At 37.5% G+C, this 23,120-nt stretch overlaps 1 pseudogene; it reads left to right on the top strand.

The window, feature by feature from the left end:
* Positions 1 to 1,128, top strand: part of LOC118982579 (protein FAM161A-like) — a 198,776-nt pseudogene extending 197,648 nt beyond the window's left edge.
* The last annotated feature ends 21,992 nt before the right edge of the window (positions 1,129 to 23,120 follow it).

Below are 23,120 nucleotides of genomic sequence, written 5' to 3'. Positions count from 1 at the left end.
TGGGGATCAACCAATGAATTCAACCAGTGAATTCATCAACCAATGAATGCATAAATTAGCGGAACAACAAATTGATGTTTCTCTTCTCTTCCCTTCTCTTCCCTTCTCTTCCCTTCCCTTCCCTCCCCTCCCCTCCCCTCCCCTCTTCTCTCTTCTTCTTCTCTTCTCTCTCTCTCTCTTTCTACAAAGAAAGAAGCATTCTGAGTTTAAGAAGAAATTATGAGCCAGTCTAATTCCTGAATTGCCTTTCCCCCCAACATGATTTAGTCAAGCAACAGAAAGAACAGGGGAGATCTATGAGTTAGGTGCCAGACTGCTGATTTTTGAAGAATTTCTTCAAGGGATATCAGGTATGCCTTTCAGAGCTCAAGTGTCCAAAATTCTTAAATTCATGAATAATTTAGTCTCCATGCAATATCACATTTATTCACCAAAAAAATATGTTGGCAGACATTGAAGTGGAAGAAGAAAACCTAAAAGAAACACATATCTACTTCCAAGGCAAAAGTCACCAGTAAAAAGTGCAAGTGTGAAGCCCATGCCTTATAACTGCAGCTCTCCAGCACCAACAGTACCTTCCAGATAAAGGGAATAAGCCATAAGGAGTCATCTGAGGAAAATAAAATGTTAGGAGAAAGAAACTGGATTCTAACCAAACAGAAGCAAAGAATGAAAGAATCACAGAAACATCTAAAACTCGGACTAGGTTTTTATGACTTAAAGTTTAGCTCAATGTCTAAATCCAGAGTAAAATCTCTCAGAAATAATGAAAAAGGAAAGATGAAAATACCAATGAGAGCTAGAAGAAAGAGAATAAAAAGTTTAAAAGAGTCTGTTACTACTTAAAACAGTTGCTCAGAAAAATGCAAGAATGTTAACAAAAAAATTATTATTCTGACACCCATAAAGCACTAAGAATATTTGGTGAGTTTGTTTCAAAGAAAGACCAAAGTGGAAAAATACCTGAGTATTTCAGCAATCAAGAGATAAAAAGTTTCACTGAAGATAAAGCTTTAATGAAGAAAGAATTGGAAGGAAAATTATTTTCTTGATACCACAGCCAGGATTCTTACAAGGAAAAGATGAAGCCTAGAAGAAGAGAGTGAAGAGAAATCTGTTGAAGAATAAAATGGAATCAGCAGAGTGTTCTCTCTGTGCCCATGTTTTTTTTTTGCAGCATCTAGTGTCAGCAGCAGCACTTGTGCTAGGAACTTCAATGGCAGCCCTCCATTAATGTGTAGGAGTCCTGAACAAAGTCATCTTTAAACTGAAAAGGCTGATTCCAGCTGATTGGTCATTTGGTCAGTTAGAATAAGGCTTTACCTATTCAGGTTTTACAATCACTACATATAGTCTGTTTGATCTTACCTATATTTCTAAAAAGCATTTGAGAATCAGTTGTGACTAATTGATTCACTGTAAAAATATACATTGCTTTACTATTTAGGGTGGGGGAAAAAGCTTAGCATTGAGATCAGAGAGGAAACTTGGATTTTGGTGATTTATTTAAAAAGGTTCTTCTGCAAAGCATGATTCAATAAATATTTTAAATTAAAAAAAATAAAAAACAGATGAGACAGAAAAATCTATGATGAGGACAAGTCACTGGGTCCAGTAAAGACTTGAAAGTCTTCATAGAGACTTGAAAATAAACATGTTAGTTTTCTGACAAGATGGCTACAGAGTAGCATGGAGGGAATCCAGCTTCCATACACCTGGTAGAAAATCCAGGTGGATCTACTGAGGAACAGCATAATCAATCAACAATTCCTAAGCATTTATGAAAATAAGAGACCAGAGAGTGTGACAGAGGGACCAGACAGCTGCAAGTCAGTGAGGACTCTGGGCCATGAGTAAGGACAAAAGCGGCTGTGCTCTTGGCCTGGTACATGAGTGCAGAAAATAAGAGGTGGCAGGTGACCTCGGGCAGAGCCTAACGGTCTTGGTGCCACCGCCATGGCCAGGAAACAGAGGCTTCTATCTAGAACCAGCACTGGGGCGCCTGCTGCAGAGGGAACTCCAGAAGCCCGACACCCGGCTGGTCTACAACAGACTCTGTGGGAGCCGTGGGCCTGCCACAGGGTCCGTGGAAGAGAACTGATTCCCTCCCTCCCCGTCTAGGCAAGGCTGGGCAATACCGGGCAGAGACCTGTATGCTTAAGTTTAGATAAAGGGTAACAGGACAGAGGGCCATGTTCAACTGCAGACTCTGTGGTCACCAGCCCACCAGCTGGGGGGATTTGAGAAGGGCATAGTCATTGCAGGTCTTTTGGGGACTGGGCTGGGCTGAGAGGCAGGCTTTGTTGGAGAAGTCTTTATTGGAAAGTGAGAGACTTCCGCCAAGATGGAGGCATAGGTGGAAACACTGTGCCTTCTCCCACAACCAAGTTTGAATACAACAAAGGTTTGGAGAAACAAAGACACAACCAAAGGACAGAAAATTGAATTATACGGAAGTCCGACAACATCTAACCGTTCAACAGGGACGGTAAGAGGGGCGGAGCCAGCAGCCAGCAGGGTTGGGCAGGACAGGTCCCCCCGGAACCAGTTGGGGTGCGGGGCAGACTGACCGAGGTTGCACATTCGCGCACAGTGAGACAGACCACGCAGGCCCCAGGGGGCTATGGCTGACGGCGGTGGCACATTCGCGTGCAGTGGGACGAAACGCGTGGGCCCAGTGACGGCAGCAACTGCGGCACCGGTGAGAGCCACAGCGGCAGGCGGCAGACAGGACGCCATAGGCCCTCTTTGACCTCTGGTTATTAACAACCACACCTAGAGCAAAAGAAAACCAAGAGGACAGCTAGATCAGGAGTGCAACCATAAAATGAAGAACACATGGAGGGTTAGAAATAGGGGGGTGGGAGGAGGAGAAGGGGGGAGAAGGCACAGAAAATAGCCTAGATGGTAGGTAGAAAATAGATAGGGGGGAGGGCGAGAATAGTGGGGGAAATATAGAATCCAAAGAACTTGAGACACGTGGTTATAAACTAAGGGGGGGGAGAATGGTGGGGGAGGGAGGGTGCGGGTGAAGGGGAATGAAGGGGGGGAATAGAACAACTGTAATGCTATAATCAATAAAATATATTTAAAAAATTAAAAAATTTAAAAAAAAAGAAAGTGAACTGAGGTGTTCTGCGACAGCAACTTGCCTCACAGCCCAACCAGCCCAGCAGCCACCCAGGGGAGGGGCGGGAGCACTTGGGTCCCACCACAGGACTGGGAAGGACAGTGCCAGATCCCATGGGACCCCGGCAGCCTGCGGGGGTGTGGGCGCCCAAATCACAATCTGGTAGCCTGGCTGGCACGCCTGCGCCGGAGTCCGCGCCTGCATCCCAGCCCAGAGAGAGGTCCTAGTGCAACCAGAAATACCGGTTTGAACAGTTTGAAACCGACAAGGGAAGATTTTTTTTTTTAGCAACTTCTTTTTTTTAAGTAATCATATATTTTTTAATTGTATTATTGCTCTATCTTTCAATACTTTGTTCCTCTCCTTTCTTTTTGTCCAGTTTTAGTCCTTCTTTCTTTCTTCACAAACTTTTTGCTTATTCCTCCTTTATCCTGACTTGTGTGTGTGTGTGTGTGTGTGTGTGTGTGTTGGATTGTTTGTTTGTTGCTTAGTTTTCTTTTACCCACAACAGACACAAATAACTGGGAACTGAGAAAGGACCATAGTGGGACCTAAAGAGGGGGCATCTCAACAATATTGACACAGAGACAAATCTCACTTTGCTATAGCAGAGAAGCTTCAAGTTGCTGTATAGGTATATTATTATTTTTTTCATTATTCTCACTTCTTTTTTTATTTTAATAGTATATTTGTATTCCTCCTCTTTCTGTATAGGTTTCTTAGTCCTGGCTGGTTATATTGTACTATTTGACAGGTTTCCCCTGTTCTTTCCTCCACAGTTTATTGCTAATTTTCTATACTTCATGCCACTAGCTTTCCTTTGGCATACTATCCAAGCTCTATAAACCCCATTCAGACAGATCACACAGAGTATGTCATGTGAATGTTGCTCTGATATTATTGTAAATAATAGCTGTTCTATACAACGGTAAATACTTCACAACACATCTCTCAGACCTTAGACCACCTTACAGTTTCCTGAATTCTATTACTATAGGAATTAACTCTACTTGCTCACACGCTACACCTAGTTACTAACCTTTACTCTCACCTTACCTCAAAACCTGACCGCCCGCAAGCTCACTGGTTATAGATACAATTCACAAGCCTTCCTACCCAACGAGACACTTATCTTCTGTCCATCCTTTCTTTAAAAGGGCAAGCTGGGTCTAAGAGTATGGTTAACTCTATATGCAGCCTAAATATTGTCTATTTCTTCTCTACTGACTGTGACTGTAAATAACATAAAATACTCTTCTGCTATCATAAACCATTTTGCCTCCCCCTCCAACTGATCACACACACACACACACACACACACACACACAAAAGGACTAGGTGGAAACAAAGAACACCAAGATACCTGAAGGAGACTGCACCACTGAATTTCACAGGTATCCTACCACAGAAGTTCACACCATAAACCCAGGGAACCAGAACAGATCAATTTAAGAAGCTGAGGCCAACANTGTCTATTTCTTCTCTACTGACTGTGACTGTAAATAACATAAAATACTCTTCTGCTATCATAAACCATTTTGCCTCCCCCTCCAACTGATCACACACACACACACACACAAAAGGACTAGGTGGAAGCAAAGAACACCAAGATACCTGAAGGAGACTGCACCACTGAATTTCACAGGCATCCTACCACAGAAGTTCACACCATAAACCCAGGGAACCAGAACAGATCAATTTAAGAAGCTGAGGCCAACAAGAAGAGTATCACAAACAATGGGAAGACAGGACTGGGAAGAAACAATCCCCAAATGAAAGAAAAGGTGGAAGTCTCAGAAAGAATGTTAGATGAAATAGGCAAGTCAACTATCAGATATTGAATTAAAAGCACTGGTTATCAGGAAATTCAAAGAGCTTACAACGAGCTACCAGAAACTACAGGGGAGCTACAATGAACTCTCCACAAACTATATCAACATGAAAGAGGAAATAGAAACCACCAGCAAAGGCCAACAGAAAATGAAGAATACAATTTCTGAACTGAAGAACACAGTAGAAGGTATAAAAAGTAGGATTGATGAGGCAGAAGATCGCATCAGTGAGTTAGAGGACAGAGTAGAAAGAATCTCCCAGACAGAACAAGGAAGAAAAACAGGCTCAGAAAGAATGAGAAGGGATTAAGAGAAATGCAAGACAATATGAAACGAAATAATATCCGAATATTAGGAACACCAGAAGGAGAAGAGGAAGAACAAGGTATCCTATTAAACAACAAATGGGTCAAGACTAAATTAGGGAAGAAATCAAAAAGTTTCTGGAAACAAATGAAAATGAACTCACAACCCAAAACTTATGGGACACAGTGAAGGCAGGCCTGAGAGGGAAGTTCGTAGCAATACAGGCTTACCTAAAGAAGATAGAAACATTTCAAACAAACAACCTAACCCGACACCTGCAAGAACTTGAGGAACAACAACAAAGACAGCCCAGAACAAGTAGAAGGAAGGAAATAACCAACATCAGAGCAGAATTAAATGGCATAGAGATGAAAAGCACAATTCTAAGGATTAATGAATCCAGGAGTTGGTTTTTTGAAAAGATAAACAAAATAGACAACCTTTAAGTAGGCTCATCAAGAAAAGAAGAGAGAGGACCCAAATAAACAAAATCAGAAATGAAAGAAGAGAGATTACAACTGATACCACAGAAATAGAAGGGATTGTAAGAGATTACTATGGAGACCCGTATGCCAAGAAATTTGAAAACCTAGGTGAAATGGACAAATTTCTAGAAAAATATAATCTTCCAAAACTCAATGAAAAAGAAACAGAAAACATGAACAGGACAATAACAGCAGATGAAATTGAAGAAGTAATCCAAAAACTCCCGTCACACAAAAGCCCCGGACCAGATGGTTTCACAGGAAAATTCTACAAAGCTTTTAAGGAAGAGCTAACCCCTATTCTTCACAGACTATTCCAAAAAATACAAAAGGAGGGAAAACTCCCCAACTCTTTGTATGAAGCCAGCATCATCCTAATTCCAAAGCCAAATAGAGACACAACAAAGAAAGAAATCTTCAGGCCAATATCGCTGATGAACATAGACGCTAAAATCTTCAATAAAATATTGGCAAACTGCATCCAGCAATGGATGATCAAAATGTATGATCAAAAAGATCATACATCACGACCAAGTGGGATTCATCCCGGGGATGCAAGGATGGTTCAATATACACAAATCAATAAATGTAATACACCAAATAAACAAAAGCAAAGACAAAAACCACATGGTCATATCAATAGATGCGGAAAAAGCTTTTGATAAGGTACAACACCCATTTATGATAAAGGTACTCAGCAAGGTGGGAATAGAGGGAGCATTTCTCAATATAATAAAGGCCATATATGAAAGACCTACAGCCAGCATCATACTCAATTGACAAAAACTAAAAGCTTTTCCACTAAGATCAGGATCAAGAAAAGGTTGTCCACTTTCACCACTTATATTCAATATAGTATTGGAAGTTTTAGACACAGTGATCAGACAAGAAAAGGAAATAAAAAGCATCCAAATCGGAAAGGAGGAAACAAAACCAGCATTGTTTGCAGATGGCATGATAGTGTACATGGAAAATCCTATAGCCTTTACCCCAAAACTTTTCAAACTAATAAATGAATTTGGCAAAACAGCGGGTTACAAAGTCAATATTCAGAAATCAAAGGCATTTTTGTATAACAACAATGAATCAGCAGAAGCAGAAATCAAGAAAAAAATCCCATTCGAAATAAAAAAACATAAATAAAATACCTAAGAATAAACCTAACCAAGGAGGTAAAAGACCTGTATGCAGAAAACTACACAACACTGAAGACAGAAATCAAGGAAGGCACAAATGGAAACATATACCGTGTTCATGGATTGAAAGAATTAAAACCATCAAAATGTCCATACTACCCAAAGCAATTTATAGATTCAATGCAATACCTATTAAAGTACCAATGGAATATTTCACAGACATAGAACAAACACTTCAAAAATTTATATGGAGCCATAAAAGACCCTGAATAGCAGCTGCAATTTTGAGAAAGAAGAACAAAGTAGGAGGGATCACAATACCTGATATCAAACTGTATTACTAGGCCACTGTAACCAAAACAGCCTGGTACTGGCATAAAAACAGGCACATAGACCAATGTAATAGAACAGAGAGCCCAGAAATAAACCCAACTCTCTACAGTCAATTAATTATCGACAAAGGGATCAGTAACATAAAATGGAGTAAAGATAGCCTCTTCAACAAATGGTGTTGGGAGAACTGGACAGCTACATGCAAAAAAAATGAAACTCTAGCACCAACTTACACTGTACACCAAGATAAATTCAAGGTGGATAAAATACTTAAATATAAGCCGTGACAACATTAAAGTCCTAGAGGAGAGCATTGGCAGGAGAATCTCAGATATTCCATGCAGCAATATTTTTACTGATACATCCCCTAGAGCAAGGGACATAAAGGGAAAAAAAATTTAATAAAAAAAAATGGGATCTCATCAAAATTAAAAGCTTCTGCACAGCTAAAGAAAATAGCATTAAGGTAAAAAGAGAAGCAACTGCTTGGGAAAACATATTTGCCAATGATACCTCAGACAAAGGTTTAATCTCCCAAATACACAAACAACTCTCACAACTCCACTTTAAGAAGACAAGAAACCCAATTAAAAAGTGGGCAAAGGACTTGAACAGACACATCTCCAAGGAGGACATACAGAGGATCCAGAGACACATGAAAAGATGCTCAATATCACTAGCTATCAGAGAGATGCAAATTAAAACCACAATGGGATACCACTTTACACCAGTCAGAATGGCCATCATAAACAAAGTAACAAACAAGTGCTGGAGAGGTTGTGGGTGAAAGGGGACCCTAGTTCACTGTTGGTGGAATTGCAGACTGGTACAACCATTATGGAAAACAGTATGGAATTTTCTCAGAAAACTAAAAATGAATGTGCCTTTTGACCCAGCCATTCCACTGTCAGGAGTATATTCTAAGAACCCTGAAACACCAATCCAAAAGAACCTATGCACCCCGATGTTCATAGCAGCACAATTTACAATAGCCAAGAGTTGGAAGCAACCTAGATGACCATCAGTAAATGAGTGGATGAAAAAGCTATGGTACATTTACACAATGGAATTCTATGCTGCAGAAAGGAAGAAGGAGCTCCTACCCTTTGCAACATCATGGATGGAACTGGAAAGCATTATGCTGAGTGAAGTAAGCCAGGCAGTGAAAGACAAATACTGTATGATCTCACCTTTAACAGGAATCTAAACAACAAAACAAACAAGCAGCAAAATATGACCAAAGACCCTGAAATACAGAACAGGCTGTCATGGACCAGAGGGGAGAGTGGAGAGAATCACAGGAGAAAAGGGGAAGGATTCACATGAACAAGTATAAAGGACACATGGACAATAACTAAGCTGGGGGGTGGAAATGGGAGGAAGGTGGGGAGTACTGGGGGGTGTGGGGGCCGGGTTGGGAATATAAGACAGAAAACTACTTGAACAAGAATTAAATAGAAATAAAAAAATGAAAAAGAAAAAAAAAACATGTTAAAAATAAAAATTAAAAAACATAAAAGAAGACAAAACTCTGGAATTTTCAGAGCTTTTCAAATGGCAAAATAAGATTTCCAAAAATTTATATGTCATTCTTATAATTCAAAGTTAAATTTATAGTTTAATGAGGGTAATAGTAAAAACCATGAGGTAAAGCATGATTTGAAACATATGGGTAAGAATTCTTTGTAGTTAATGAAAAATAGATTTTCAGGTTCAGTAAGCATAGTAAGCCACAAACAAAATAAACTTAAAAGAATCTAACATAGCTATATTTTATTAAAAGTTTTGAAGATTAATGACAAAAAAATTTAATAGAGCCACAGTCAAGTAAAAACAATCGAGGTGAAAATAGACTTTCTCATAATAATAGAAGTCAGAACACAAAGGATTAATTAATTTAAATTAACAAAAGAAAATTATTGGCATTCTAGAATTGTATAACCAACTCAAAAATCATCTAAGGATATGAAATATGAAAATATTAACTATTCATTTATTAAATGATCCAATTAAAAAAGTAAAAAGCTGAAACCACAAGAAAGATCATAATGAAAAATGGTAAAGAAATTGGTGAACATACTGTTAAATATGAGTAAAACTAAAATATTGATTTGGCACAATGACACTATTAATATCAATGAAAGTTTATAAAATTAGTAAAATACTAGTGGAAAATTAGAAATATGAAATAGGACTAAAATATGAGACAAGAATAACACACAAAAATAAAACAGGAAAGATCACTGGAGTTAAAAGTGTCTAAGGTCTTTGTTTTATTCAGTCAAAGGAAAGTGACTGGTCAATTTTACAGTTTGTTAATTCAACTTTTTTTAAGGGTAACATTAAAATGAAGAAAAATATAATGTAAAACATCCAAAACAGGAGAGGGAATGAAATAAAGATAATTTAATCTATCTAAATAAACTTAGGAAAGGAGAGAGAGAAAGAAACAGAAAAAGCAGGGAAGGAAGAAATTACAGAATAAAATGATAAGAAGTTACTCTATTCCAAAGAAAGAAAGCAAAAGAACTCTATATAATTTGACAACCTCTGTCTTTTACACTATGATTGAATCTACTTTTTATTGTGCTTAATGGGGGAGAAGGGAAGATAGTAATAGGATATTTGAAACATACCTAAATAAGATACACTGAAAGATTGAAAATAAAAGGAAAAAATCTAGAGAAATACTAAAAAAAGAAATTAACCATGAGAAAGACATTATGGATATGTTTGCTCTAAATAACATGGCCTGATAATTTATAAACAAACATTTATGGAATTACCATGAGAAAAAATCCACAATCATAATAGAAGATATCATATTTTAAAAAACTAGGAGAGATCTAAATTAAAATAAAACATTAATAAGCTTGATCTGATGAAAAATATATCACATATACAAGCACATACTAATTAGAGGGTTGACCTCATTTCAAATACACAAGGAACAGTTCCAAAACTGGCCCTATTCTAACTACTAAGTCAATTTCAACAAATAGTAAGGATTTAGTTTCATTTGGTAAGGATAGAATTTCTCTATCCACAATGCAATTATTTAAAAAACAGTAATAAGAAGAATGACTTCTTTTGAAAGCTTTGTACTTGAAACTAAAAGGCTTATTTATAAACAACTCAGGATGAAAAAATTATAATGGACATTTTTAAACAATTAAAATTAACTGAAAATGTAAATAAAATTGATAAGCCTTTAAGCAGACTCATCAAGGAAAAAAGAGAGAGGACCCAAATAAGCAAAATCAGAATGAAAGAGGAGAGATTACAACTGATACCACAGAAATACAAAGGATTGTAAGAAATTACTATGAAAAACTATCTGCCAAGAAATTTGGAAACCTAGGTGAAATAGACAAATTTCTAGAAAAATATAATCTTTCAAAACTGAATGAAGAAGAAGCAAAAAGCTGGAACAGACCAACATCAACTGATGAAATTGAAGCAGCAATCAAAAAACTCCCAACACACAAAAGCCCTAGACCAGATGGTTTCACAGAATTCTGCAAAGCATTTAAGGAAGAGCTAACCCCTATCCTTCACAGACTATTCTAAAAAATCCAAGAAGTTGGAAGACTCACAAACACTTTTTATGAAGCAAACATCATCCTAATCCCAAAACCAGATAAAGATACAACAAAGAAAGAAAACTTCAGGCCAATATCACTGATGAACGTAGGTGCTAAAATCTTCAACAAAATATTGGCAAACTGCATCCAGCAATACATTAAAAAGGTCATGCACCATTATCAAGGGAGGTTTATCCTAGGGATGCAAGGATGGTTCAATATCCACAGATCAGTAAACATAATACGTCACATAAACAAAACCAAAGCAAAAATCACATGATCATATCAATAGATGCAGAAAAAGCATTTGATAAGGTACAGCACCCATTTATGATAAAAAACACTCAGCAAAGTGGGAATAAAGGAAGCATTCCTCAACCTAATGAAAGCCATATATGAGAGACCTACAGCCAACATCATACTCAATGGGCAAAAACTAAAATCCTTCCCCCCAAGATCAGGAACAAGACAAGGATGTCCACTTTCACCATTCCTATGCAACATAGTATTGGAAGTCCTAGCCACAGCAATCAGACAAGAAAAAGAAATAAAGGGCATTAAATTAGAAAGGAGGAAGTACAACTGTCAGGGTTTGCAGATGATATGATAATGTACACAAAAAACCCTACAGACTCCACCAAAAAAAAAAATCAACCTAATAAGTGAATTTGGCAAAACAGCAGGATACAAAGTCAACATTCATAAATCAAAAACATTTTTGTACATCAACATGGATCATGTCTCCTGGGGATCATTTGAACTCATTAATATTTATGTGCTAATACTGAGCCACAAGTTGGAGCATTTTCTCCTATTGGTCTCTCAACACATTTGGTCCTTTTAAGGTCCAGAAACATATGTTGGTTACTTAAAAAGAAACTTGAAGAAACGTTTTTTACATTCAAGGTTTACAAACTAAAGAACATATGCAGAGAAATCAAAAGTTGATTTATGATATTTGGGAGAAACAAAATACAAATGTTTCTAAAGGTCTCTTTTCAAGATTCAACATAGAAGCCTTAACAACCAAACTTAATGTTTACATGCTACTGAAGATTTCTCCTCTTTGATTTGAAAGCTAATGAACTCATTTACTTTTCTAGAGACCCAGAATCCTTCTGCTTTAATATAGGCTACTTGTATAGCTTAAAATTCACATGTGTTCCACAAATGTTTACAACTATGCAAATTATTCTCTTTAAAATTCAAGCTTCTCATTTGAATTGGATGGAGTAACAAGCAAAGACAGGTTCAGCCTCTTGAGATTTCAATTATTTCATCATTCTGTGCATTGACTGTGAATTGCCACCACTGAAAATATGTTCCTGTGTTTTCCAAAGGGATGTTTCTCTAGCTTTCTTTAAAAATAGCAGAGTCATCTCTTATCGGTCTACTTGTATCATGATTCATATTCATAGTATTTTATGTCACTCCCCTCTGTTTTAAATAGTAAGCTTTGTAGGACTATAAGTGTGTCTTTTTACTACTTAATGTCTATTAGTCTTGGGTTCCACATTATATTATACCACAATGATACCAGAAGGCAGAGATTTCTAAGAAATAATTCCCAATAAGTGATCTGCCTATTTATTTTATTTACAAGTTATATTGACTCACACTACTTTTATGTAAATAGAATAGAGATTGTATCATGCAAAAAAAAGACCACCATTTAAGATGTTTTTAAAACAACCAATTTCAGGAGAGGTTACTAATGGTTGGGCTGAAATACAGAAATAGACAGAAAATTTTTCATTTTCTGCAAAAAACAGAAAGTTTAGGTGCATTATAAAGCACCTAAACATTATAAAGAGAGAGGAAGGGAGGAAGAAAGAGAGGAAAACACCAATGTGTGGTTGCCTCTCACTCACCCACTACTTGGGGACCTGGCCCACAACCCAAGCATGTGCCTTGACTGTGAGTCAAACCCATGACCCTTTGTTTTGCAGAGCAGGACTCAATTCACTGAACCACACCAGCCAGGGCATTTTACTTTTGTGTGAAGTCACTGTTTGAAATCATCGATGCATCACTGCTAAGTATCACCTTGAAGAAGTTTCATGAGATGACTGTAATCTCTTCTGGAATTGAGGACAACAAGAGCAATCTGGAAAATTATGATTTTTATGGGAAAGTCAATGGTGAGACCTCTGGGATCCTATTTCACATTAAACATGGATATCCTTTACACCTGCTCATTTAGGAGGTGCTCTGGTTCTCTTGATCATGGAAACAACCTGTGGTTGGGCTCCATTGTATTTCACCACAGTTAAAAGAATATCTCTTCAAAGATGGTGATAATGTTTTCATTTTTATTCCTGGGCAATAATTCTTTAGGGAAAAATGGAAGACCATGCAAATAAATCAGTGGGAAATACTGAACTGACCTTAAGTGGATTTGCTTCTAAAAATGTAGTTGGCAACTAGAATTTTAGTAACTTACAGGGTTTCTTTAAAATAATCTTGTCTTTGAATATTGTCAAGAATAGAGTTTTTAAAACATTTTAATGTGAATTAGTATAAATTACTTTTAAAATTAAAAATATGTAAAAAGCAATAGATGCACAAGGCACAAAATTCTAAAGCTCCCTTACAAAAGGATTATGCAGAGAAGAGTTCCTGTTCACCCAAGTTCTACACAATCTCCAACAATTTTCTTCTAAAATTGTTGAAAAGGAAAGTTGAATGCAGACTTCCTAGAACAATAGTCTACATTTCTTTCACTTCTTTGTGAATGTGTTTTTTATTGGATTTTTCAGTAATAACCTATAGTTCAAAAAAGTCCTCCTAGGGTACAAAAAGAACAAATCATTGGTAAATTAGGTTGACATAGAGAATCAAAAAATTATTTGTTTTAGGATTGTCTTATGTGAATAAATTATTTTTATAGCAAGAGAAATGATTATCCAAGAAAAATGAATTTTTCTGAGACTCATGTATCCATCCCTGAGCCATGTGTCATGAGCTTTTATAGGGACCATCAGTTATCAATTGCTGTATAACAAACTACCCCAACATTTGCTGCTTAAAATTTAATCACAATCTGTGAGTCAGTAATTTGGGCTGGGCTGGGCTCAGCTAAGCAATTCTTATGCTGGTTTCACCTGGGATCACTTATGTGGCTGCAATACTGTATGATTCAGCTGGGACTGGCTGACAGAAAATGGCCTCATTCACATGTCCGGCAGGTGGTTCTGGCTGTCAGCTACATGTTCTGTGTCCAACCCACTAACCCAGGCTTCTTCAAAAGGTGCACATTCCAAGAAGGAAAACCTATATGTGCAAGTACTTCCCTAGCCTCTGTTTGTATCACATTTGTTGAGTCCCATTGGTCAAAGCATGTCACACAGCCAAGTCCAAAGTCAAGGTAGGAAAGAACCACCTAGAGATATGGACACAGGGAAGTGCAAAGCCATTACTGTAACACTCTACCATATAGGTACTAAGATCAAATTAGGCAAAGTGCCATCAGGATAGAGTCCTGTAATTTCTGGGTGGGGTAACAGTGACAAAAAAAGAAGGAGTTAAGATAATAAGGTAGATATTTCCTACACATTTCCTGTGTAACCTACTTTAAAATTTTTAGAATTAAAAAAAAGCCCTGATGGAATGTTATGGTAAGTAATCAGTGGTATGTCTTCAAAGAGAAAACTAATTGTCATAGAATAGAAAAGAAGATAAATGGGTATTAGAGAAAGTCCTTCTATACAGCATTCAGTCTAAAAGACAATATATGTTTACAACTACACTGCCATCCCTGAACCTAAAACCTCCTCCAGGAAATCAGTATTTAAGAAGAGTATTACAAAATGTTTATTAAAATACATTACAAGTGAGTGGGGCAGGATAGCAGCAGACTAGGAGGATTTATCTTGCACCATCTCCCTGAAGCAAGGTGAAAATAAAAATGCAGAGGAGAATGTCTACCCAGAATAAACAACTAAAGACTACCTGAAAAGGAGACACTTAACCAAGGATGGGCAGAAACCACCTCAAAACAGGTAGAAAGGGCACTACCTGAAAAGGAGACACTTAACCAAGGATGGGCAGAAACCACCTCAAAACAGGTAGAAAGGGCAAAGATGTGAAAGAGCCTGGCATTGATTTCACAGGCAGTGGGCGGAGGTTGCCGCAGAGCTGCGGGAGCTTCCCTCAGAGATGAGTAAAGCCTAGGCCTCAGACCAGGCTCCCTAAAACAAGGCACCAGTGCTGGGATCACCCACCCACGCAGCATCCAGCAGTGGAAGGCTGCAGGGGTTTTGCCTGCCAGAGAGAGGTGATGCCCAATGAAGACAAAGGCACGTTTTTTCTTTTATTCTCCTTTCTTTTGTTCTAAGGAGTCAATGCACAGGTTTTGCATTCACAGCCACATACCTTGGGCTTGGACAAAAGAGGTCAGCATGGTCTGGAGTCTGAAGAGGTACGTCTGGAGTGGAAAGCTTGAAGGAAAGCATGGAAGAACAGATGCTGAGTTCCTGGTGCTAGAAAATACCTCCTCACTGCAGCAGCCAATTTTCATGAGAAAAAGCAAACAACTCCCAGGGGAAAACCACCCTTCCCTGTGGGAAACTGCTCACTCCACCCTCTGAATTTCTGCTCATTCACCCAGCATCCTATTTTTTATTATTTTTGTATATTTTTTCTTTCTTTCTTACTTTCCACAAACTTGTATCTTTCCTCATGCTGAGGAGACAGCAACATAGGGAGACTCGGGGATGTTATTGACTGGCTTTAGGGCCATTCCAACACTTTCCTGGGAACCAGGCTGGAGCTCCCCCTCACAGGAAAGCCTAGGAACACCCTCCTTGTCTCTGGTCAACCCAAACTCAACATTCTGGAGTCCCCACCTGCTATCCTACTAGGGCCTGTGCCCTGATGTGTTCAGGAAAATAATCCGAGACAAACTCAGATGTATGGTATGGGGACTGGAGAACACACCCACCATCTTCACTGAAGTCTGAATGGCACCTCGCACAGGAGATCCAGTGTTTCTATCCTCCTGATTTCACCAGAAACCCTCTCAGATATAGATAGGTCAACAAGTAGATTAAATCTCATGAGAAGACTGCAGGCAGAGGCAGGTGGAGATCATTCCTGCTATGCCTTCAGTCATTAGTTGACCTACCACTGGGCTCTCTGCTGATAAAAAGCCAGCCTTGAAGAATGAAAAGGCTCATTCTGGATTCATCCAAGTCAAAGGAGACAGGCACAAACTGTGGATTGCTTGTGGCTTCAAACAGGCTGCCTAGAGCTAGCCATGAACAGTATCTGACTTTGGCTGGCACCATCTTCAGACAACATCAGAGTCATATCCAGAGGGAGAACCCAGCAGACAAGCACTAAACTCTACTGAGAAGAATACCACTACGTTCTTTTTCATTATTTTTATTATTTTTTCTTTCACATTGCTTTTTATCATATTTTTCTTTTCTTCAATTTTTTCTTATACTTTCTCTATTCTTTCTTTAAATCTTGTATCTCACTATTCCCTTTTCTTACTCCATTTCCCATTCTTCCTTCCTTGTTTATTTTTTTTATTTTATTTTTATCTTTCTTTGTTCTTTTGTGTCAATTCCCTGTTTCTATCCCTTACTCTTATTGTTTCTCCTCCTTCTATCTTCTCATAATCATTTTTCTTCCCTTTGGTCTTCTTGTGTTCTTTTTTATAATAGTCAATTTTCTTCCCACATTTATTATTCTTTGCTCTTTTGTCATTGATTTTCCTGTTGGTTTTTTTTTTTTTGCTTGTGGGTTTGTTTTCTTTATTGTTTTGTTTTGTCCTATCAGCACCCATGCAACAACATACAAAATGTGGTGGGGTTGAGCCTCTAGCCTGCCAGCTGAAAGAGAGAACTCACCAATGTATGGGCCAACAATAATCAAGACTCAAATACAACAGGAGAGCCTGCATAAATTCCATAAAGGGAATTCCTAGAACATCCAGCTTAGGAGATGAAGAAGAATGCACCACTGAGTCCCACAGGACTCCCATCACATAAGGCCACCCCACAAAGACAAGGAGTCAAACCTCATCTATCTAATACATAGAAACAAATAAAAAGAGTCAGCTAAAATGGGGAGACAAAGAAACAACCCATAAATGAAAGAAAGGGAATAATCCCCAGAAAAAGATCTAAATGAATTGAGGCAAACAATTTATCAGACATAGACTTCAAATAATTGTTGTAACAATGTTCAATGAACTTAGTGAGAACTATAAGGAACTTAGTGGTTACTACACCAGCATGAAAAAGGACATAGAAACCCTGATTAAGCACCAGTTGGAAATGAAGAAAGCAATAGGTCAACAACTAGATTAAATCTCATGAGAAGACTGCAGGCAGAGGCAGGTGGAGATCATTCCTGCTATGCCTTCAGTCATTAGTTGACCTACCACTGGGCTCTCTGCTGATAAAAAGCCAGCCTTGAAGAATGGAAAGGCTCATTCTGGATTCAGCCAAGTCAAAGGAGACAGGCACAAACTGTGGATTGCTTGTGGCTTCAAACAGGCTGCCTAGAGCTAGGCATTCTGAAAGAATACACTAGAAAGAATTAAAGACAGGCTAGATGAAGCAGAGGATTGAATCAGTGATTGGAAGACAAGGTAGAAGAGAACACCCAATCAGAGGAACAAAAATTGAAAAAGACTTTAAAAAGAACAACAGGCTTTAAGGGAACATTGGAACAACATAAATCATAACAATATTTGCACAATAGGGATAAAGAATGAGAAGAAAGTGAGAAAATGATAGAAAACCTATTTGAAGAAATAATGATAGAAAACTTCCCTAATATGGTGAAAAAAGAGTCACACAAGTTCAATAAGCACAGAGAGTACCAATCAAGATAAACCCAAAGAAACTCACACCAAGACACATCATAACTGAAAAGCCAAAGTTTAAAGACAAAGAGAAAATCTTAAAGGCAGTAGGAGAGAAATAGTCAGTTACCTACAAGGACCTCCATGAAGACTGTCAGCTGATTTCTCAACAGAAGCACTTCAGGCCATAAGCGACTGGCATGAAGTTTTCAAAGGAATGAAAAGCAAGGATCTGCAACCAAGACTACTCTATTCAGCAAAGCTATCATTTAAAATTGAATATAAAATAAAAGTTCCCCCCCCAAAATAAACTGAAGGATTTATTACACCAAATCAGCATTGCAAGAGATGTTTAAGGGACTGCTTTAAGAAGAAGTAACAGAAGAGTAACATGGGTATAAAGGAATAAAATGGCAATGAACAAGTCTATCAATAATAACCATAAATGTAAATGGATTATTGCTCCAATCAAAAGATATAAGGTAGCTGAATGGATAAGGAAATGTGACCTGTATATATGCTGTCTACAAGAGACCCACATCATAACAAAAGATTTACACAGGCTGAAAGTGAAGGTATGGAAAAAAATACTCCATGCAAATAGAGATGAAAAAAAGCTGTGGTAGCCAAACTATATCCAACAAAATAGACTTCAAAACAAAGGCCGTAACAAGAGACAAAGAAGGTCACTGCATAATACTAAAGGGATCAAGCCAACAAAAGATATATATGTCCAATATACAAGCACCAAACTGTATAAAGAAAATCTTACTGGATGTTAGGAAGAGATTAACAGCAAAACAATCATTTTAGGAGAGTTTAACACTTCACTGTCACCATTGCATAGGTATGTTATACAAAAAAATTAGCAAGGAAACAGCAACTTTAACTAACACACCAGATCAAATGGATTTAATTGATATTCACACAACATTCTTCCCAAATCAAAATACACATTCTTCTCAAGTGTACATAGATTATTCTCAAAGATGGATCACATGGTAGAACATGAAATAAGTCTTAACGAATTCATGAAAATTAAAATTATATCAAGCACGTCCTCAAATCACAATGGCATGAAACTAGAAATCAACCTCAGTAAAAAAATAAAAACTCAAAAATCACTCAATACATGGAAGCTAAATAGTATGTTATTAACTAATGACTGAGTCATTAATGAGATCAGTGAAGAAAACATAATCTACCTGTAAACAAATAAAACTGAACACATAACAACCCCAAACCTATAGGACATAGCAAGAGCAGTCCTGAGAAGGAAGTTCATAGCATTACTGCCATACCTCAAGAAGATAGAAAATTGTCAAATAAATAATCTAACTTACACCTAAAAGAATTCAAACAAAAACAACAAACAAAGCCCAAAGGGAGTGGAATTAAAGAAATAATCAAGATCAGTACAGAAATATATGACATAGAGACTAAAAACAAATTCAAAGATCAATGAATCCAGGAGCTGCTTCTCTGACGAGACAACAAAACTGATGAACCTTTAACCAGACTTATCAAGAAAAAAAAGAGAAGATCCAAATTAATAAAATTAGAAGTGAAAGAGGAGGAATAACAACAGTTATTACAGAAATACAAGAATTGCAAGAAATGACTGTGAACAACATCCCAAGAAATTGGACAACCTGGGTGAAATGGATAATATTCTAGAATCATACAGTCTTCTAAAACTGAACCAGGAAGAAGCAGATGACCTGAATAGAACAGTAACAACAAATGAAACTGAAGCAGTATTCAAAAAACTCCTAGCAAAAAAAGTCCTGAGCCAGACAGCTTCAAAAGCAAATGTCACCAATCACTCAAAGGAACTAAAACCTATACTTCTCAAACTGTTTGAAAAAATTCAAGAAAAGTAAAGGCATCCATGCTTTTTGTATGAAGCTAGTATTTTCCTAATTCCAACCCAGGTAGAGACGCAACAAAGAAAGAAAAGTATAGCCCAATATTCCTGATGTACATTGATGCTAAAATCCTCAACAAATATGGCAACCTGCATCTAGCAATACATTAAAAAGATCATACACCATGATCAAGTGGGATTTATCCTGGAGATGAAAGGTTGGTACAATATTTGTAAATCAAAAAATGTTATAAATCACATAAACAAAATAAAAAATAAAAATTACATGATGCATTAAAAGAATTTGATAAAATCCAAAATCCAGCACCCATTTATAATTTTAAAAAACTGCCAGTAAAGTGGGAATAGAAGGATCATACCTCAAAATAATAAAGGCTAAATATGAAAAACCAACAGCCAATATATTAAATAGGTGAAAACTAAAGTATTGACTGTAAGATCAAGAACAAGACAAGATTGTCCACTCTCACTATTCTTATTCAACATAGTACTAGAAGTCCCAACCACAGTGATCAGACAAGAAAAAGAAATAAGAAGCATCCAAAGTGCAAAGAGGAAATAACTGTCATCATTTGCAAATGGCATGATAGTGTACACAGAAAATCCCATTGGCTCCACAAAAAAACTACTAGCTCTAATAAATAAATTTGGCAAAGTAGCAGCATACAAAGTAAATATTCAAACATTGATGGCATTTTTGTATACCAACAATGAACTACTATAAACTGAAACTAGGAGGAAAATCCCATTTACTATAGCAACAAAAAAAATAAGGTACTTAGGAATAAATTTAATCAAGAAGGTAAACACTTAGAAAACTATAGGACACTGAAGAAATTGAAGAAAATGCAAATAAGTGAAAGCGTATACTGTGCTTATGGCTTGGAAGAATTAACATCATAAAAATGTCCATAATACACAAAGCAGTCTATAGATTCAATGAATGTCCTATTAAAATCTAAAGGCATATTTCACAGATCTACAACAAATATACCAAAAATTCATATGGAACCAAAAAATTACCCCAAATAGCCTCAGTAATCTTGAGAAAGAAGGACAAAGTAGGAAGGGTCACAATACCTGATATCAAAGTGTACTACAAGGCCACTTCAATCAAAACAATCTGGTACTGGCATAAGAAGAGACACGTGGATCAATGGAACAGAATAGAGAGACCAGGAATAAACTCATGCCTTTATGGTCAATTACTACTTGACAAAGGAGGCAAGAGCATACAAAGTAGTAGAGACAGTCTCTTCATTAAATGGTGTTGGCAGAACTGTACTAGTACTTGCAAAAAAATGAAACTAGACAATAATTCACACCATACAATGAAATAAACTCAAGATGGATAGAAGACTTAAATATAAATTGCAATACCATGAAAATCTTAGAGGAAAACACAGGCAGTATAATTTCAGATATCCTACACAGCAATTCTTCACTGATACATCTCCTAGGGAAAGGGAAATAAGGGAAAAAATAAACAAATGGGACTACATCAAATTAAAAAGCTTCTACACAGCCAAAGAAAATATGAACAAAATGAAAAGTGAACACCCTGTATGGGAGGACATATTTGCCAATGATACATCAGACAAGTGTTTAATGTCCAAAATATGTAAAGAACTCTTGTTGGGAACTGCTCTGCCTGGATTCAGGAATTGTAACTGCCTCCCATGGCTAAGGATGAGTGAGTGACATCTGGAATGCAAACCACTTATGAGACAAAGCTTGTCTCTGCTTCATCCCCTGCCCCCAATGCTTGGTTGGTTAGTGTATAATGAGTACAACTTCTCACAGAGAGGGGCAACCTAAGCCAGACACGATCACTTGAGAGGCCATCATGGAACGACTCAGGGGGCTGTGACAAAGAGGGAGCTATGTACCCTTGCCACCCCACCCCCACTATTGTGATACAGCCCGAGTCCCCATTTCCATCTGGGAGAGGCACGTCCTGGCTCTAATCCACTTAAGCCTAAAAACCTATGATGGGGAAGGTGGTGCCTCCCTGTGCTGGAAAAGGGGGGTTCCCCAGGTGATCAGGCCTAAGAAAGAATATGTAAAAATCCTGTGAAACCTGCTTTGTTTAATAATGCTCTCATTTAAACAATAAGGGTTCGAGCAAGATGTTGGTTCCTCAAAGTTTTATGTCTTGTTAGCTATCTGACCCTGACTGAGAATAAGCCCTCATTGTTCTTTGAATGCTGTCTATTGTTTGATCCTTACCTGTATTCTTGTGCAAACAAACCCAATAAAAGCCTCTTGAGGAAGGGTCTCTTGCCCCTTCCCCTTTGAGATATTGGCCACCTTTCCTCCCCAAACAGATTGTGTCTTGGTAGTTTCACTTTCATCTGTGGTGGATGGGGAGGAGGGCCGGGGGGGGGGGGCACTTTGTGGGCAAAGTTGCCCCTACCTACAAACTCTTATGACTCAACATCAGAAAAACAAAAAATTCAATAAAAAATGAGCAAAGGACCTGAATAGACACTTCTCCAAGGAAGACATACAGATGACCCATGGACATATGAAAAAATGCTCAACATCACTATCATAGAGATGTAAATTAAAACCTCACTAAAACATCACCTCATGTCTGAGAAATGGCTATCATTAATAAATCAGTAAGTATCAAGTGCTAGTGAGCACATGGAGAAAGGGGAACTCTAGTGTGCTGTTGCTGGAAATGCAGACTGTTACACTATTTTGGAAAGCAGTATGCAGTTTCCTCACAAAATTTAAAAATGGAACTGCCTTTTGACTCAGTGATCCCAGTTCTAGGAATATATCCAAAGACTCACAAAACACCAATTCAAAAGAATATATGAGCCCCTATGTCCAGAGCAGGATTATTTATAATAGACAAGATTTGGAAACAGCCTAAGTGTCCTTCAGCAGATTAGATGACAAAAAGCTGTGCTACATTTACATGATGGGATACTATGCAGCAATAAAAAAGGAGTTCTTACCTTTTATAACAGCATGGTTGGAAATAGAGACTATTATGGTAAGTGAAATATACCAGGAAGTGGCAGATAAATAGCATATGATCTCACTTATAACTGGAATCTAATGAACAAAATAAACTAACAAGCAAAATAGAATCAGAGGCATAGAAAAATGGAACAGATTGACAGCTGTAAGAGAAAATGGTATAAATTGGGACTGGTTGAAAGAAGGTAAAGGGATTAGACAAAGAACATATATCCATAACCCATGAATATGAACAACAGTGGGGGATTGACTGTGGGAGGGGGAGGGGCTGGATGGAGGGGGGAAATGGGGTAAATTTGGGACAACTGTAATAGCATAAACAACAAAAAGGTTTTAAAAGTATTACATTTCTAGGTGTAACTATGGTACACTGAATTGAAAGAAAGGAAAAAGTGAACCTAAGAAGAGGGTGCACTTTGTTTCAAATATTTTTAACCACTTAACCTGGGAAATGTAGCTTCATTTTAGGTTAAGATTTGTGGCTGTTGTTTTGACTCTACCAAGACAATAAGATAAATCAGAAGCTTACTCATAGTGTATCTGTTCCCAAGAGCACAAAAGATTGTAGATGCTCCTGCCAAAAGGAAGTCACTATAAGTCCATGTTATTGAA

This window comes from Sturnira hondurensis, unplaced genomic scaffold, assembly GCF_014824575.4.
Source record: "Sturnira hondurensis isolate 20B ecotype Veracruz unplaced genomic scaffold, ASM1482457v3 Scaffold0025406, whole genome shotgun sequence".
NCBI lineage: Eukaryota > Metazoa > Chordata > Mammalia > Chiroptera > Phyllostomidae > Sturnira > Sturnira hondurensis.
The sequence above is the reverse complement of the archived record's forward strand: the minus strand, read 5'-3'. Positions and strand labels throughout refer to the sequence as shown.